General features: G+C 37.2%; 1 protein-coding gene across 4 annotated transcripts in view; it reads left to right on the top strand.

The window, feature by feature from the left end:
* Window positions 1-18,593, top strand: part of HS3ST5 (heparan sulfate-glucosamine 3-sulfotransferase 5) — a 198,270-nt gene that overhangs the window by 86,054 nt on the left and 93,623 nt on the right. For all 4 annotated transcript variants that reach the window (XM_071547874.1, XM_071547873.1, XM_071547872.1 and 1 more), the window contains exon 2: window positions 12,275-12,482. The gene's annotated coding sequence lies outside the window, so the exon portion shown is untranslated. The remainder of the gene's footprint in view (window positions 1-12,274; window positions 12,483-18,593) is intronic.

Raw genomic sequence — 18,593 nt, 5'->3', positions numbered from 1 at the left:
GCTTTGCTCTCTTCAGTGGGGAGAATAAGTGTCCTACTTAAAACTGTTGCAACCTAAGGAGCCTCACTGTGCATAACTTTTGAGTTCTAGATGGCGACTAGTATCAAAGAAGTCATCCAGGAAATGCCTTTTTTTTTTAATGGAACCCAAAAGGAAATTTCAGAAATCTGTATCTTTAAAAGGGTTTGTGGTTGTTTTTTAAATGGAAGTCTTGTTTGAAACCTTTTTTCTTCTGTATTATCAGCTTAGCATTCCCTGTAAGCATAAAGTCCAAAATTTAACTGGGAAAAATACAGAAAAGCTTCTTTCCTAATGTCAAGATAATCTTTTAAACATAAAACCCAGAGGATAACAGTATGAATGCTACCTCTAAAACTGGGTCACTCATCACTCTTCTTAAGAAAAGTTATACTTCCATTCTTACAGTCTATCAGAAAAACTGTAGTACTTTGATAGAACTAAAAAGTACTCCTAAAACAGCAGGATATGTCTTAAATTATTTTTATTATTTAGTCTGTCTTGTTTCTCTAAAGTTTTCTTCTGGAAAATGTTTTGAGGAATAAGACAAATAAACTCTTTTGTGCCATTCTTTCTTCCTAAATGCTAATAATTTTATTTGTATCCGGAGTTTCCAAATTACTGCCGTGGGTTTTCCAGGCAATGGAAAACTTTTCCGGAATACTTTCTGTGTTGCCTTTTCTTCATCTCTATGACAGTGATTATCTCAATCTATACTAAATTGAGACACAATGGGGAATTTTTTATGCCCACCTTGCACTTAGAGCCTGCTTGGCTCAGGTGTAGATGCTAAATGTACTTACATGCTAATTCAGCACTTCTGTTCCCCTGGAGAAAAGCTAAATAAAGTTTGAAAGTGGGGGGAAAAAAGCATTTTTTTCGTAAATGAATGCAGCATTTTTTTAGGTCAGACCCTCATTAGTGGAAATCAATGTATCATCATCGACTTCCATGGAGCTATGGCAAATTACATCAGCTCAGTCTATATGCAGTGATGATATTTGCATTTGTTGACACTTTGAACAAAAGCTAAAGCTTTCATATAGAACATTTTTGTTGCACTGTGAGTTCTTAAGACTTTCTGTTTGAAGTGTTTGGAATTTGCTGGGTTTCAGACTTTTGATAGTGCTATAAGGTATCATATTTCTTGTTCTGCTGGGATTTCCTAATTAGCAATGCTGAGCAGGAATTGTTTTGAATGTAGTTTGAACTGCTGCATCTCCATCTATGTGGCACATTTTAAAATTAATGTGTTTCATCAAAAATGTGTCTGTAGAAATTGAATGACCTCAGCTGCTACACCTGGGTTCTTGAACCTGAAAGTTTGTCCATGCAAGTTTTCATTTGAGAGGTATAATTCATTTTCATAAATATATTTGCAAATAAGATTACTCTTTGCCTTTCGGAAAAGTTGGTTTGAAAATTTTAATTTTTTTCCCCAAAAATGCAGGATAAATTTTTCATAACTTTTTTCCCTTTTTTTTTTTTTTTGACTATGTCTAATTTTAAGCTTGTTTTAAGCAAATCATCATTTTCCATATTAGTCACCAGGACTTAAGCAATTTGAGCTTCAGAAAAAGGAGTGGAGGTTATATGCATGTTGTGACAGCAATAAGTCAAAGGCCACAGTCTTCTATTCTAGAGAAATAAAGTTTAGGTCCAGAAAAGAGTATGAAAACAGAAGTAAGCATTTACTGGACACAGATCTTCTCAGGTATTAATTTAAGAATTATTCTTTCTATGTACTCCTGAAAGCAGTCCTTCTACATGGAATAAAGTTGGTAGATTAAAACCCTTTCTCAGACATGCCTCAGTCCATACCTGTCCTGAAACCATATCTGTTTAGAGCAGGGTGTAGAGGACATGGCTGAAAATATGTTGATATGTTTAATTCAGCTCTGCCTGGTGCCTTTTCCACTGACTTGATCTTGATGTCTTAAGAAAACCAGAGGTAGAAGTGGAAGATCTATGAACATCAGTAGTATTGCTTGAGCCTCAGTGCAAGGAAGCATAAGAACCAGAGCTGATGTTAGCATTTTGGTAGACCCACACAACTGTTTTCCTTTTCTGGCATCCAACTGCTTCTGACATCCATTTCAGTATTTGTTGCTGTATTTGAGAGGGCCTTAAGATCTGGAGAATGGCCACTGATGATATTTTTGGTTCACACTCTGTGCCAGATCAACCGAATCTGCCAGTAAACCATAGCTGTAGTGCAAAATTAACTTAAGGGGGAATTGTAAGACAACAAGAGAGCTCCCTTTCCATAAGCACCTGCTTTGAAAAGATAGTGTTTTGCTGATGAGTATTATGTTTTGGTTTTTTTTTCATTGTTGCCAGTGCTCTTTATTTGCTTGCAAGCATAAGATATTTTGTGGGGGTTTTGTGCAGTCCAGAGTCAAGTGAGCACATGAGTCTCAGTTTCCATTGAGGACTGAATTAAAATAGACCTCAAATTATAGAAAAAGTAAAAGCTAAAAAGTATTCCCTGATTGCATGGGGAAGGCTTAGTCACCATAAAAGAAGAGAAAATAATGCCTCTTTTATCAGAGGAGGGGGGAAATCCTCTTAATGTATTTTAATTCAAAGGAGGTTTTTCTGCTGCAGATCTCTTTTGTACTACAGCACTGAGAGAACTCTTAAGAATATTTATATTCTGCACTTCTTTAAAGCTCACAAATTGAGTAGTACACATGTGGAGATAAATAAATGCTCTTCAGGTTGAGCTTGTTATATCAGGATGAGGGACTAAAAAAGCCTCTGCTAAACTGTTTGCACCTCATTTGCAAGGTCTCTGTGCATAGTATTCATATCAATATTAATGGAAGTCTTTGCTGAGAAAGACCTGGGAGGATTGCCTTTAAGGCTTATTGTCTGCATCATGGCTGCAAACTAGCACTGGAAGTGCAGATCTATTGGCCAAGTTCAGTGGCTAACGAAACTTTCTGTGCATCCACAGAAACTTCCACTCTCCTGCACAGCCTGCTGAAACATTATTACAAATGGCATTATTTCAATATGTTTACAGTTTCTACTCATTTCACGGTCTTCTGTTGTTCTTACAACTCTGGTGCCTGAGCACCCCTAAGGATGTACACTTAATTTCCAAAACTGGCATGCATGAGAAGTAATGTGGTTATTCACTAATGCTAATTGGCTTCTAAAAAGCCAATAAGTTTTTCAGATAGTACATATCTTGGTATGTTAAACAGAAATAGAGAGGAAGATATTCACCAAAGTGAAAAGAAAATCTTTCGAAGCATTCATCTTCCTTTCTCAGTGAATCAGTTTCTGTCACTTGCTTGCCTATCCTTGACAATCTTCATTTATCACATGCCTCCTTTTCTGTTGTTTTCTCGGGTATTCCTATCAGTTTCAGCTGATGAAACACCAAAAGCCAAAGACAGCAATTTTTGGTGGTCTGTTCTAGAGGATCTGCTGGTTTTTACCAGAGTTGGTAAACACATGTGTAGAAATAATGAGAGAAGTGGAAACAGTTTAAACTGTATTCATTTGCTTTCTCAATTTTTAGTGAAAGCTGCCTCCCTATTTTAGAGGAAAGATTTGTTTTCAGAACTGTCTATTTCTTAAACAATGTTGGAGAAGGGACATTATGTATACATGTTCAAATGAACATCAGGGATATTTAGCTGAATTGATAGTGCTCTTATTCTTCCAGGTAACCACAAAAAGCAGCAGTTCACCTTACAACAGGCTGTAATTTTTTTACTTTTCATGAGAAATGACTGTTTAATGAAGCTCTCTGAGCAATAATTTTTTTTTGGTAGTCTTAAGTAAAGTAAATATGACTATGGGGAGGAACTGTCTTATCCCGATAGACATGATGCTGATCTCTTTTGTGCCAAAGTAAATCAAGAATAATTTTACCAATGTCAGTACAGCCACATCAGTAAAATTCTAATGGGAATATGGAATTGGCAGAGTATCTCTGTAAAGAATAATGAAAGATTGCAGTGGGAATTGTTGTGCCTGCGTATCTCTGCAGGAAATCAGTGGAATTTGGTATTTTAGATGGTTGAATAAAAGAAACTTCTAGTTTTAATTAATCAGGGCTGAGTTAATTAATCTGACATGTGACAGGAGAACACCGTGAAACTTAACCATGTCATCTGAGACCGGACTGAGTATCTCTTCTCTGTAAAGGAAACATGTTTTTCAATTCTGCTGCTAATATGGTAATGATTGGCAGCATTTGGGCAGGGTGGACACCAACATAAAAGCAAATTGGAAATTAAGACTTCGGCTCTCTCAAATGTGACTGCAGAACAATTCTTTCTGTGTGTCTTTATGACGGAAACCAAGAAACAGCAATTTTTTTTAGCACACAAAAATTTTTGCATTTTTCGTGACTGGCAGTATGTTTGCTCAAAGTGCAGAACCAATTTCTGAAAAAGTGGCCATTTAGACTGTTTGAGGAACTGTCTGGGTATCAGTAGCCTGCTTTTATAGCCTGTGCAGATACATACACAATGCATCCAGACCCACAGTGCTGCCTCATGCACCTAGCAGCTGTCCCTCTATATGCCTGTGGAAAACTCCTGTTTCCTCACAAACTGCAGGTGTTGCATGTGGCTGGTGCTGTAGCCAGAAGAGAGAAGGGGTCTGAAGGCAAGGCACTGAGATCAAAGGATGCTGCCTTTGAGGAAGGTGGGGCGTTGAATCAGGTCCTAGGAGGTTCAGTACAGCATTACAATTTTTTCATTGCCTGCCTTGGAAACATACTAAAACCTTTCACATTGAGAAGATGCAAAACCAGTGAAAACACAGATGGAATAAATAAGCTTCCCAGTCAGAGAAATTAGAACTGGAAAATAATAATTCATCCAATTTATATACTCATCAGTTTAGAGAAAGTGATCAAGGAGACACATACAGCTGATTTTGCAATTGGCCTGTACTTTGCTCCCAAATGAGAAAAAAACTTAATGAGCAAAAGTACTGAAAAGATAAGCCATTCTGATATTTGCATTCATATTATATTTTCTGCTTTCTCTAATGTGTGCATCCTGTAGGTCAGCTGAGGTCTGTGAAGTTACATCTGTGTGGGACTGTGTCTGGAAAGCTGATGGGGCTGAAACTCTTTAGGTCTCATGCATACAGTCTGGTTTGGGATTCAGAGACCTGTGTAAATTTCACTTATAAAGATAAGAATCTCTTTCCTCTGAGCAATACCTAGCATTTTGTGGGGAGCAGGTCTGCAGTGTTAGGTCTGTCAGAGAAGCCAGGGCTTCTTCTCAGCAGTCACCTGCAGGTGAGGAGACTCAGGGTGCCTCACATCCAGCTTCCTACTTAAAAATGCCAGTCGTGCTGCAGGTAGCTCAACCTCATCCTGTTGGGTTTTGAATAGGCCAAAGGATGGAAATTCCACAACCTCCCTGGGAAACCTGCTGCAGCTGACCACCTTCACAGAGAATGTTTTTATTTTGCCAGAATCTTCTGTGTTGCATGTTGTGACCAGTACTTCTCACCCTCCTACTGTGCACCTTTGAGGAGAGTCTGGTTCTATCTTCTCTGCACCCTCCCCTTAGGTGACTGTAGACCACAGCACGGTCTCTCATTAGCCTCCCTTTCTTAAGACTGCCCAAACCCAGTTTTCTCATCCTCCCGTTGTATCTCATATGCTGCAGTAATGGTTGTTCTGGTGGTTTTTCTTGCCTCTTTGTAAAAAATGTAGATAACTAAAATATTTGGAAGCTGCAGTTAAGAGAAGCAGTACACGGAACCAAATATACACTTACACCTGCACTGCCTAACACTAAACTAAAGAAAAGCTTACCTGTGAACTATAGCTTGTGGATTAGGAAAGATAAAATACCCATGACATAGGAGCAAAGAGTCCTGTATGGTGGTTTTTCAACTGTTCGCTTACAGATTGTATCAGGCACTACATGGTAAGATGTAGTAAGAGATGGAGCAGCTGATAATAATATGTACACAGACTTTGAAGGGAAAAAATCCATAGCATATCATAATATATGCTGGGTTTACTCTCCTCCTTTTTGCCCAAAAGTAATTGGTGCCATGAATACATGTATTTCAATATATTTGAACATAAAAATGTATATATTATGAGAAATACCTTCATAACACTTTTTTTTCTTAGATATAGGTACCTTAACTGCATTCATGAAATCTTTGGGCAGGGCTGTCAGTTTGTAATGTGCTGATGAGCATGTGTGAGTCCCACTGGCCCTCCTAGTCTACCCACTGTCACACGAAGCTGCCAAGGGTCGCTTTGTGCTGTAGCTTTCCCTTCCCAGTAAGCACAATGTACCACAACTGCCAGGGCTGTGACAGGAATGCTGTCATAGTTCCATCCGCTCCTTGTACCCTTTTGCATTGTGTCTCATGGAAGTGTGATAGAAAAGCATCTCTGCAGCAAGGATGCAGGGCCACTGGCTGTTCCTTTTTCTGACTCTCATAGAAAACAGGTTTCCTGCTAAGAAAATTCATGTTGGCCTTGTGTCTGCAGTGGGGTCTGCAGAGGAAATGCATTATTTATTTCCTACAAGAACTAGTGATTTCTTCATAAAGCTGACCCATTTCTGTAGATCATCTGACAAGAGTTTCAGATGCTCTGACTATACAGTTGTGCTAGAGTGCTGCATTTACATCAGTAAAGCAGCTATTCTTTTCCCAGGTAGCAATTTGTACTGAATAACTGTTGCAGAACTTGGTGTGCAAGAACCCACATAAACTGTGTGTTGTATATACTTACTGTATATATGGCATATGTAGGAAATATGGTGGATTAAGAGTATGTATGTTCTTTTCTAGTTCTTTGGACAGTACTCAGTTATAAATGAGATTTTGTTTGTTTTACATACCAGTGTTGAAGGGTACTCTGAAAATATTTGTTTATGATTATTTTATTCTTCTTTTTTCTAACTAAATATTTATGGCAACAAAACCTTGTTATTTAACACTACTACCTCAAGAGATTTAGTGCACATTTCACACTTTTTTTTTAAATGTCATTTTAGTTTGATCAGGTTTTTTTGATCAGTTATAAATTTCCCAGTGTAGACACACTACACTAAGTTTACACCATAGTAACAGATTACTCATTGTGAAATGCTGATCTCACTTTTTGCCTGACAGTTAAACAGGAAAAATTGGATGTTTATTCTTATTTCGAGATGTGGACACACTAGCACAGTATGTTTACCAACTTCTATTACAGCTTGATGCAAATAGTCCAAGTCATGTTTTATCACATTGAAATAGTTCAAAAGGAAAAATGGATCTTTTTTAAGATGCAAGTCGCTAGTGTTCAGCTTTTTGGTGGCAAATCATTGAGTTGCTTGAAATTCATTCCATCATGCAGCCAAAATTTAACTTGGAACTGAAAAGCTGATCATGAACACAGTGATGTGGTGTCCATTATGATGTGTTAAGGTTTCACACATCTCTAAAACATTTTGAGTAACAGCTGAATAGGTAATATGTGGCATGTCAGAATTTGCAAGAATGTGGGGTTGTTTCCCTGAGGATAATTGTGCTTCATATATATATATATATATATATATATATATATATATATATATATATCTGGCAGATGAAAAAAGCAATTTATAGAAATTCCTCCCAAGATTTCATCCAGAGTTCCTGGACTACATGCAGTCAGCTCTGCGGCACTGTGCTGAAGGGCTTCCCAATGCTACTGCCCCAAGGCAATCTGTCAGAAGTTTACCCCAGAGATACAAATGCTGGAAGTTCTGGCTTCTTAGAAGTTGGGATGGTCTGATTGTCAGGTTTGGAGAGATGCCACAGGCTCAGAAATTTTGGATTATTCTGAAAATTATTTTTATGAAGCAGAGAGAAGCCAGGGGAAGCCTGAAAATGAAAATCTGTGTAACTGAGCGAGGTTTTCTTTTATTTATTTTTTCTTTGTCCCTTGCTACATAATTATAGCTTTCTGTATCTGTTTTCGTGACATTATGGCAAATTCATTATTTTTGGAGGGACCAACTCTGACTGTAACTTGAACCTTCCAGAGCAGCCTTGACACTTTGAGAGTTAATGCTTTCTGTCTTACTCTGTAGAAGTGTTAAATACAAGTCAGCTGTCATGGTTTAATCTAACTCATTTAATTCTTCATTGAAATGGACAAGGTATGTGCACATGGTGAGACTTTGTGTATTATCTGACGAAGAGTACCTTTCTTATGTGAATAAAGAGGAGGTCAATTCATAAAACGTCCAAGCGTTTAGTTCCTTGCTATTTTCTGAACTAAAAAAAAAAAGAAAAAAAGTTTTAAAAAATTGAAAATTTCTTTTTAAATTCTGCCTTTACAGGATTTGAGGAGACTCTTGTCTTTTCATCTGTTTTTATAATATTTTTCGCAGGATGCTTCTTTGTTTTTTTAACTACAAAGAAAAACCCACATCTAACAGATTCATAGAAGGAAACCTGTAAACCAACTCAAGTTCATTATTTAAAAGAAACAAACATAACCTTCATCAAGTCCTGCTTTTTGGTGTGCTTTGACTTACAATTTGTCAAAGTCCACAATACTCCACTGAAGCAGCTACACAGCTGTACAGTATCTAGCTGCCCTTGGCAGGAGTGGGAACCAGCTCAAACCTTTATGCGGTCCAGATGACTCCTCTCGAATAGTTTCTAAAGAGATATGATATTCTTTGCTTTGAATTCAGTGAGCTTTGAAATGCTTTTAAGGCATCAAGCATCTGAGTGAGGGCTTTGCTCTCCTAATGGAGAGTGAAGACACAGCTACATCGGTGGATTATACTTACTGCTTAGTCCTTCTCTCCTGTTTCTACTAAGTGAATGGCAGAAAGGCAGGTGATCCCTCATAAAGGCATGAAGGACTGTGTAAGGACAACAGATGTCCAGGTTGTGTTCAAACAACTGTGTAGAAAATAAGGCATCAAGCCTGGCAAGGTTTAGTCACTACTGTCTATAGAGGATGATGTTCATGTGATGCCCAGGACATGAGAGGAATGAACCAGCTCATTTCCAAAGGGTGCCCAGGAGTAAAGGGGCCTGAAGTTGCACCAGGGGAGGTTTAGACTGAATATTAGGAAGCATTTCTTCACTGAAAAGGTGGTCAAGCATTAGAATAGGTTACCCAGGAAAGTGGTGAAATCACCATCCCTTGCAGTGTTCAAGAAGCGTGTGGTTGTGGCATTAGAGGATATGGTTTAGTGGTGAACTTGGCAATCTTATGTTAACAGTTGGACTTGATGGTCTTAGAGGTCTTTTGCAACCTTAGCAATTCTACCATTATGTGAGAAAATAACATGAGGCAAATGGGAATACTGAGAAGACCAGGACCCAGCAGCAATTCATGGACCAAAACAGTAGCTATGGCTTTACATGCAGGAACTTGCTTAAATCCCTAAAGATTTTGGGGTTTTTCTCTATTATATCTCTTTGGATATGTCTGAGTATATTTAGCTTATTTAAAAAAGCATCTAAAATGGGGGTTTTGGTGCAAAAAAGAGTGATACAATAGCATTACTGTTTAATAGTGTTGATGATAATGTTAGCACTCTCACAGAAAAAGCAATGAGTCTGTTGAAAGGCTTCCTACTCAAGGAAAGAATTAAAAGTGGTCCTTTTGCCCTCTTGTGGGGCGTAGAGAACTCCTTGGATCCTAGGCATGAAGTCTGAAACGACACATTGGACAAAGACTGTAGTTTTGGGTAGAGTGGGTAAATACACACTGAAAATGGACAGTCACTAAACAAAAATCTCTAGTGTTCTCATTAGCACAAATAGAAATAGTTAAATTAGAAATCAAATAAGAAGAAAGAATGTTACTCCACTTTATCTGATTTTTCACTTAATATGTATTCATTTAAACTGTTGACAATAAATAAATTGATGACATTTGTGATCATTATATATAATTACATATATTGATATTTGCATATATTCCATGTTGAATTGTGGCTTTTATTGGTATATCTCTCATTCCTGAATCTTATTGTTTATAATCAATTTGAGGCTTCATCAAATAACAGAAGAGAAATTTTATCTAAGTTTGAAAACAGTCTATTCTTGGCAGAATATATGTGTTCATTTAAACTGTACAGTATTCATTTTATAAATAAGTCTACATACTGTCAACACATTATTGACTAGTCTCCTTAAGCCTGTTGGGAAGCCAGCCCATTCTACCAAAATGCCTATAAAATTGTAAGACTTTTAATAACATTATTCTTAGGGAGCTTGAGTACTGCCCTGGAAAATTTTAAGTTATTTAGTTCATGTAATCCTCCTGTTGGAAAGAGAAGAAATTTATATATGCAGCTTTCGTCCCATAGCATTTTCAAATCTCTCTTCTTTTCTCTAAAAGCTCAAAGTTGGTGACGATTGCCATAGCAAAGCCCTGAAAATATATTTTATTTTCCTTGTGAACAACTTAGCTGAAAATCCTGTAAAGCAGAGAAGGGCTTATTTGTGATACGTCAAGAGCCCTCGAGAGCTCCCTCTTAAGGGATTTATTGCATTTCCTTCCCTCAGTGTGTCACGCACACAAGTGATGGCAAATACTGTTTGGATCTAATGCTACAATCTATATCTTTAAGTATCACTGACATCAAAGGAGTCGGACCCTTATGATTTTCTAAGTCCCGTTCATATGTCTGATAGACGAGTTCATTGTTTTTTTTCATGTGACTATTAATCTCCCTCGAGGGAGAGCTTGTAGGCTCACAGAGATGTTTTGTAGGATTGGTTTATTTGTTTGTTTGCTTTCTGGAGCCAGCCTATTAGTTCTCAACGATACTGTTCATGATACTGGCATGATTTCTCAGAGCAGTAGTTGAGATGTTTTATTAGTTATTTCAACTGAATATTTACTCTATGAAACTGAGCTATCAAAACAGGGCTTTTGGGACACTATCAATTTGGTCTAACGTATGAGCTGAAATTATTGTATCATTATAATATACTTCTTGGTGTCTTTTGCCATTGATTTGCCTACATTTTTTAAATTGCTCAATCAGAAACCATTTATCTGATAAATTATTAATGCATAAGTGTTTGCGATGGAAAACCAAAATACTCAGTGTTGTAAATCATGTATCATACAGGCAACAGCAGTGAGAAGTAAACTGCTCTTGAGCCAAGTAAGTGGTTTATGTAATGTAGATGGAAATTATGTGGTGACATAAACATTTCATTGCAAAGAAAGGGTGTGTGCTATTCTCCTAGACTTTTGCAAGGTTCGTGCAGATTTCTACATTCTTTTATTGGTGCAGAATTTTGTTTCAAGTGTGCAAATCTATCTGCACTTTTTAGACTCCAGCCACACTGTAAGGTGCTCAAACTAGTCATTGTTTGTAATATTTTTGTAGAAACTTTTTGATTTAGTTCTGATTAGAAACATTTTTTCCCAACTAACAGAATAATTGCAGAGTTAATGTCTTTTGGCAGGTCACATTGGCACTGATGATTTTGAAGGTTTATCTGTTTTTGAAATTCCTTAGGGCTTTATTTACTTTGAAAGAAAGTAGATATGCTCATACATGAAGCTAGAAATTGTAGTACATGGTTTCCAATTAAATAGCATATTCACATTTGTGTCTGTGTCCCATTTCTTCAATATGGAGGCATAGATAGATTACTTTTAAAAACAAAACAAAACCAAAAGCAACAACCCCACTCACCCCCCAAAACTACACAGAAAAAAAAAAAAGAGAAAAAACAAGATCAGTTAAAATATTCTCACTAAATGCTATTAATATTTTCTCCAGAGGGATCTGGCATTGTTCTCAGTATAAAAGTAGTGGTTTACAAAATGGCTGTGAAATACATTTCTGCACAATATCAGAGGTAAAACGTAGCAGAGTAGCAGTATCACATGCAACATATTGCCACTTCCCACTAAAGATCTAACATTATTTTTCCTGCAGCCTATTTAAAATAAGTGTAATTAGCAATTTTCTGTCATTGGGAAGGGCTTTTGTGTGAGGCTTGGTGTTGCGAGACCCATTTGCTGTAATTTTCCTTTCTCTTCCCCCTCCTCCCTAACCTGTGCTCCAGATTCCAGGCTGCCAATGTTTACAAGATACTGAGACAGTACTTCCAAAAACATGAGCTGACAGGTACTACCTCTGGGCCCCTACTGCAAAAAATTTCATTCTTAAGCAGAGAAACTGTGTTTGTTTTTTCAGTTGTTTGGTTTGGCTTGCTGTTTTTTGTTTGTTTTTGTTTTGTTTTGTTTTTTTTTAAATATGCAACAAGTGTCTCTCTTATTATATAGGCTCAGCAAGTTGTACACCATTTCAGCAGAGATGCCTGATCTTTCCATCTACACACCTGGACATGTTTCATTCCCTGACTGGTCTTTTCATTAACCACTAAAGACTTCCTGAGACTGAACACTGGAACAGATGAGTTAAATTCTTCTGGAATGTTCTTCATCAAACATAGATGTGCTGGACTTTCTGGATGTGCCTAAGGACGCAAAGGTTAGTGTCTTCCTTAAAAGCCTGAAGTTTCAGGACTGTTTCATTTAACCTTTAGCACTGCAGAATATTTCACTTTGTTACTGAAACAGAGACACAAGCGAATGAAATGGTGACTGACATTGTAGACATAGTTGAAATCATGCTTTTAACTGCCACACAATAAATGTGTGTAGTGAATTGGTGCAACTAAATGACTTGCTGGCCACAAGAGAAAGCTCTACCTTCTGAGCTTGATTGCCATTAACCATTTTTGTGGTATTTCTTCTAAACTTTGGTTTAATGCATTTCAATGACTCTCACGTAGTTTACAACAGGTATAAAGGGGAGAAGAGTATTCTACTTACCTCTGTTCACACGATGGTTCTTGTTTGGGGATGAAGGGGTAGATGTTTGTTCAACTGTGTGTTTAGTTGTTCTAGATGGCACGTGAACTTCAGAGGAATAGCAAAAGCATACATAGCATGTTGAAAAAAATTAATTTCTTCCTAATAGCAGCTATTCACTTTCTGGAAGCTGTGAGATTTTAACATAATTCTTTTTCTATCCATTGATTTCTCTTAATATAATCTATGGATATTTTTCTGACACTACTTCGCCACCTCAGGAAAACAACCTTGATCAAGATAATGCACGGACATAATTTTTTCTGTAGTGTGATCAAAAATGTAGAAGAAATAATCCTGAGAACAGATACATGCTCAGAAAGGTGGTGGAATGTGTGTGGGCATATGTGCACATCAAGTCATGTCTCAGACACATAACTGACAAGAAAAGTAGCAAGATCATAAAGATACATCAGGATTTTCAGCACTAATCATAACATTATAAAAAAAATTATGTGTATAATGATGTGGATAATGATACGAGCAGTAGAGAAAGTGAACAATCATGTAACCTTGATTTTATTCTATGATTGCCATCTGTTTTTCATCTTTTGCAGAATACTCTTCAGAATTAATGCTCTATCTGGGTTTGGGGAAAGAGAGAAAAGTCGTTTTCAGTTTTACTCAAGCAAAGTTACTTCATATGGACATCTTTTGAAAAATAATTATTTTTTTAAATATCTTCACAACCTATTAGAATAATCTCAGGAAACCTATTGACTAAAGTAGGTGGAGCTCAAACTTGATGCAATTAGAACTACATGAATTGAGTTTTGCTTTCTCATTTTTATGGAGGTATTCTAACGATATCATCTGAATAATAGCTTTCTGATCAATCTCCTTGTGTCCGCTACTCCAGCTAGTATTTGTGTTTGCATTCTAAATGCCTACTTCCTGTACAAAATAATTAGAAGACAAAGATATCATCCCTCATCAAAAGGAATTGTTTCCCCATTGACACCAAATGTCTACTCCAGATAGGAGAAAAGGAGAAAGAAAAAATACAATTTTGTTTTACCCAAGTTCTATTGAAGTTACTGAGAATTTCTCTAATAGCATTCAGTAGGAACAAGAACATGACTATAAAAATACAGACTTCATTTAAATGCAGAAGCTTAGAGGACTTGCAGGATTGTGCAAAGATTTTATATGCAGGAGAGCTATGTTAGTTGTGTGAGGTGCCTTCACTGACATGCCTAAGTATTTTCCAAGAAACTAAAATTCATATAGGGCATATGTTGTAGCTTTAATGTGTGGCCTTTTTTATACTATTACATCTTCTATAGGTATGTGTGTTCTGTGTGTGTGTGTGTGTGTGTGTGTGTGTCTGTGTCTGTGTCTGTGTCTGTGTGTGTACTACAGGGTGAATATATCAGTTGCAGAGCTCGAAAGTCAGATGCATTGTAAACTCAATTTCCCTGCACTCTTTGCATGTTTGTACTTCTTGGGAGATTTGTGTAACATGTATGTGTGTGGACTGATACATAAGAGATAGCATTATGGGTTTCACTAATTCTGTTAACAGAACATTGCCATATTTGGACACATAATGATGGAAGATAGAATGGTTTGGGTGGTAAGGGACATTAAAGATCTCTAGTTACAACCCCCCTGCTATGGGCAGGGACATCTTCCACTAGATCAGGTTGCTTAAAGCCCCATCCAACCTGGCACTGAACACTGCCAGGGATGAAATATCCACAACTTCTCTGGGCAACCTGTTCCAGTGTCTCACCATCCGCTGTGTAAAGAATTTCTTCCTAACATTTAATCTAAACCTTTCCTCTTCCAGTTTAAAGCCATTGCTCCTGTCCTGTCACTGTCTGCCCATATAAAAGACCTCCTCCCTCCTTTTTATAAGCCCCCTTAAGGTACTGGAACATTGCTATAAGGTCTCCCAAAAGCCTTCTCTCCTCCAGGCTGAACAACTGCAGCTCTCTCAACCTGTCTTCATAAGAGATGTGCTCCAGCTCTATGGTCATCTTTGTGGCTCTCCTCTTGGCCTGATCTAACAGGTCTAAATCTTTCTTGTGCTGAGGACTTTAGACCTGGACACAGTAGTCCAGGTGGGGTCTCACAAGTAAAGGACAAGAATCACCTCCCTTGACCTACTGGACACACTTCTTTTGATGCAGCCCAGGATATGGTTGGCTTTCTGGGCTGTGAGTGCACCCTATTGTCTCATGTCTGGCTTTTTAGCTACAGGAACCTCCAAGTCCTTCTCCACAAGGCTGCTCTCAATGAGTTCATCTCCCAGTCTGTACTTATATCTGGAATTTCCTTGAGTCAGGTGCAACTTGCACTTGGACTTGTTGAACTTCATGACCTTAAGGATTCTACATATCTTTCATTTTGCTTAAAGTATTTCTACTAAAGCACACATTCATTAATAATAGTATATCAATCTATGTGGAAAATTATGCAAAAAATTGCTTTATTCTTCAGTTTTGTGTAATTTTTTACTTTATGCTACAAAAAATTGTTACAAACATTTGATAGATTGGAGAAAAAACTGTCAGGTAATGGATATGTTCTTTTAAACAGTGCAAATAAAAAAGAATAAACTAAATTATCTGACTGGCTGCAAAACCAGTGGAGATTCACCTGTCCAAATTCCACATGATTAGTTTTGTTTCTAACTGACTTTTATCAGGCATATGCAGCTAGGTTTATCCACAAGACCTCAGAAGCTTAGGTAGCAAAGGAAAGAAATTTTCCTGATGTGAATTAATATATGATGGTTATACCAAATTGAGTACCTGATTATTAGGTGAAAAGAAACATTGTGCATTTAATGAAAAAGAAAAAGAAATAATATGCTGGCTTATGAACTGGGAACATTTGGCATAACCTGAGATTTAAAACTGATCCTGCAGATTTTATGTTAAGCCTATGGCACAGAATACCTTTGCTTCCTGACAGAGGTTGAGAGGATAGTCCTCTAACATGGGAAAGACTGAATTCTGCCTTCCATGTCCTAGGAGATTACCTTAATGTGTGGGAAATAAAATGTCTTCTGTTAAAGTAAACAAACTTTCGCGGAGTGAAAGGACTTCACCAACAAGCTTATGAAGTTTATAGTGAAGACCTTTTATTTCACACAGCACACGGTTTATATAGGGTTAGAGGTACATCTTATTGGCTAAAAGGGTCTCACCCCAACACCCTAGAACTTCTAATTGGTTAAAAGCCTATCTCTCACAAGTCCGGTTTTGTATTATCTCATCCCGATGTTTTGAGATCCATGTCCGGAGATCAGGAAGGCAGTTGAGACGTTCTCATGAAAGCACTTGCAAGGAGTGACCGTCGCCTACCGGACAAACAGCAGGTGTGTGTCCTTGCAGGCTGAAATATCAGCATAATTCTCATGGAGCTAAAACAGTTTGGATTGCTCAGAAATTAACTTTTTGCAAGCAATCTCACAACATTCTGTCAAACGTATTATGTGAGGAGGAAAAACAGAAATGATCTATCCACTGTTTCAGAAGTAGGTCAGAGCTGTGAATCCTAATCTAAAGCAACAAGACTGAAACTAAGCATAAGGTCCATTAAGATCCAGAAAAACAGGTTGTGTTTAAGATATGTCTATGCCCTTGTCATCACCTTTGCCTGACCTGTTGGCTCTCCTGAGAACCACCTTTCACACAAGAGTAACCACATCTTCCTCTCAACCATTACTTCTTATCAGAAAACCTAAAGCTACATATATCTGTCTACAGCAGCCAAACAAGGTTTAGACATGAGTTTGATCCCTGGGTCCTGCTCATCTATCCCATCTATTCACATGTTTCCTGGCATGGTTTTGCCCCACAAAATCCCACTCAATGCATGGTAGATTTCAGGGAGCAGCATGGGGAAGGAACAGTTTCCAGGAAGCCACTAAGAATACCTAAGAAGCCATTTGTTTTGGGGTGAAGATAGGGGGTCACCCACACTCTAGGCAAGAGAATTAGTCCTGGTCTGTTTAACTTAGAAACATGCATGATGCAGCCAAGTTGCAAAGTTGAGGTCTCCACTGACTCTAGCTGTGGAGTGCAGACATCCATGCAAGTTGTTTCATCATATGCCTATATTGTCAATCTTTTCACTGGTCACTACTTAAAGCATAGAGAATTTGAGGAGGATAAGCTGAGACACCTCCTCTTCCATTTTGGACTCTTAGACAGAATGCAATGCAATGTATTTACAGTATCTATTGCTTTTACACATTCGAACACATGGTGATATCTAATCCTTATCCCCAGGACTTTTTCTGCCTATTTTTTGTGTCATTCTTATCTTTAATGAGATAAAGAATTTACATGAAAGAAGTTATGTTTACCATGCTGTTCTTGTGGCAGAAGTTTATTCCCTGTGTCTTCTTGCTAGTTCATGGTCTTTTGCTCATGTTTGTGTAGTCTTTTCCATCAACTTTGCACAAGAGTTTACCTTACTAGTATGTTGAGCACCACATCTATTAGTTGATTCTGATGAAATATCTGTATTACAGTTTTCTCCTGTACAAAGTAAGACATTTGTAAACATGGAATTTTTTTTGGTAATAAACGGATGAGGAAGATGTGATTATAAGCTCTAACAATATAATAATTAAATATTTAAATGTATAAACCCATGAATTCTAGACACTTTGTCTCTTCTGTGAAAAAGGTGAATATCAAACAACTTTTATAAGAGGTAGCAAAGGATATATGACTTACCCTTTCTTGATAATTTAATTCATGTAAGATTTAAAAAATATTTGATTTATGAAAATGTGGGCATTTTTACTCACTTGGGAAAAAAAGGCATTTTAAACAGCAGGATGTAATTTCAGACTATTTGCAGTCAAGAGGCCTCTGCTGAGCAAAATACTCATTCAATTTAGGAATGCAGATTATAATAATTTTTCTATCTCACTCACAGCAGGATTCCTGCCATCGTTTTGCAAACTCACAGGTTGCAGTATTGAATGGCTAGCTAACTTCAGTTTCAGGTAACAAATGCTTTAAACATATTCTCATGAGCTCAGCTTAGTTATAATGCAAAGCTACTTAGTTTCACCAAGTGAAATGGGATACACTTAAATTGCCTCATCTAATATAATACTCCTTAATACATGCAAAGTGGTTTATGACGGCAAAGCTTGTAGAGCATGAAAATCGGCAGAGAAAGTAAGGTTTTCTGGCTAAAACTGTCAAAAAGAAGTCCTATTTTGTATCATTTCTATTTAAGAAGGTCAAGAATGAGGAAGTAGAGATTGGAGTAAGAAATAGTCTAGAAAAATGTAAATTTAGTATATTAACCTTTTAATATATCAGCTCTACCAAACAAGAAAATTATCAAGTAAAGCTGTTCTTTCAGTAATATCTCCTGTACTGTAAAATTAAATGTAAAACACACAGTGGCCAAAACGTATTGCAGTAAGAAACAGTAGTCTTTATCTGTTTTATGCAGAGAGTTTTGTATTTTGCACCATTTTTCCATTTGCTAGTATTATTATTCCAGTTTTATGTGGCTGTATTAATTTGCAAGCACTTTTTAATTTCAGACAGGGTCAAGGAATTATTCATCTTTCTTCCTTCTTTAAATGTTAAGTGAATATATTCCAATCTTGTATACCTTGCAGACACAAGACCTGGTTTCAACAGGATCCCAAAACAACTGGTAACATAATTTGGGTTTTTTCCAGTATCCTGCACCTGCAGTCTGACCAAAGGGCTATAAATCCTTTCCCTACATCCCTTTCCAA

This window comes from Pithys albifrons, chromosome 2 (genome assembly GCF_047495875.1).
Source record: "Pithys albifrons albifrons isolate INPA30051 chromosome 2, PitAlb_v1, whole genome shotgun sequence".
In the NCBI taxonomy this organism is placed as follows: domain Eukaryota; kingdom Metazoa; phylum Chordata; class Aves; order Passeriformes; family Thamnophilidae; genus Pithys; species Pithys albifrons.
This window is presented reverse-complemented; position numbering and strand designations above follow the sequence as displayed.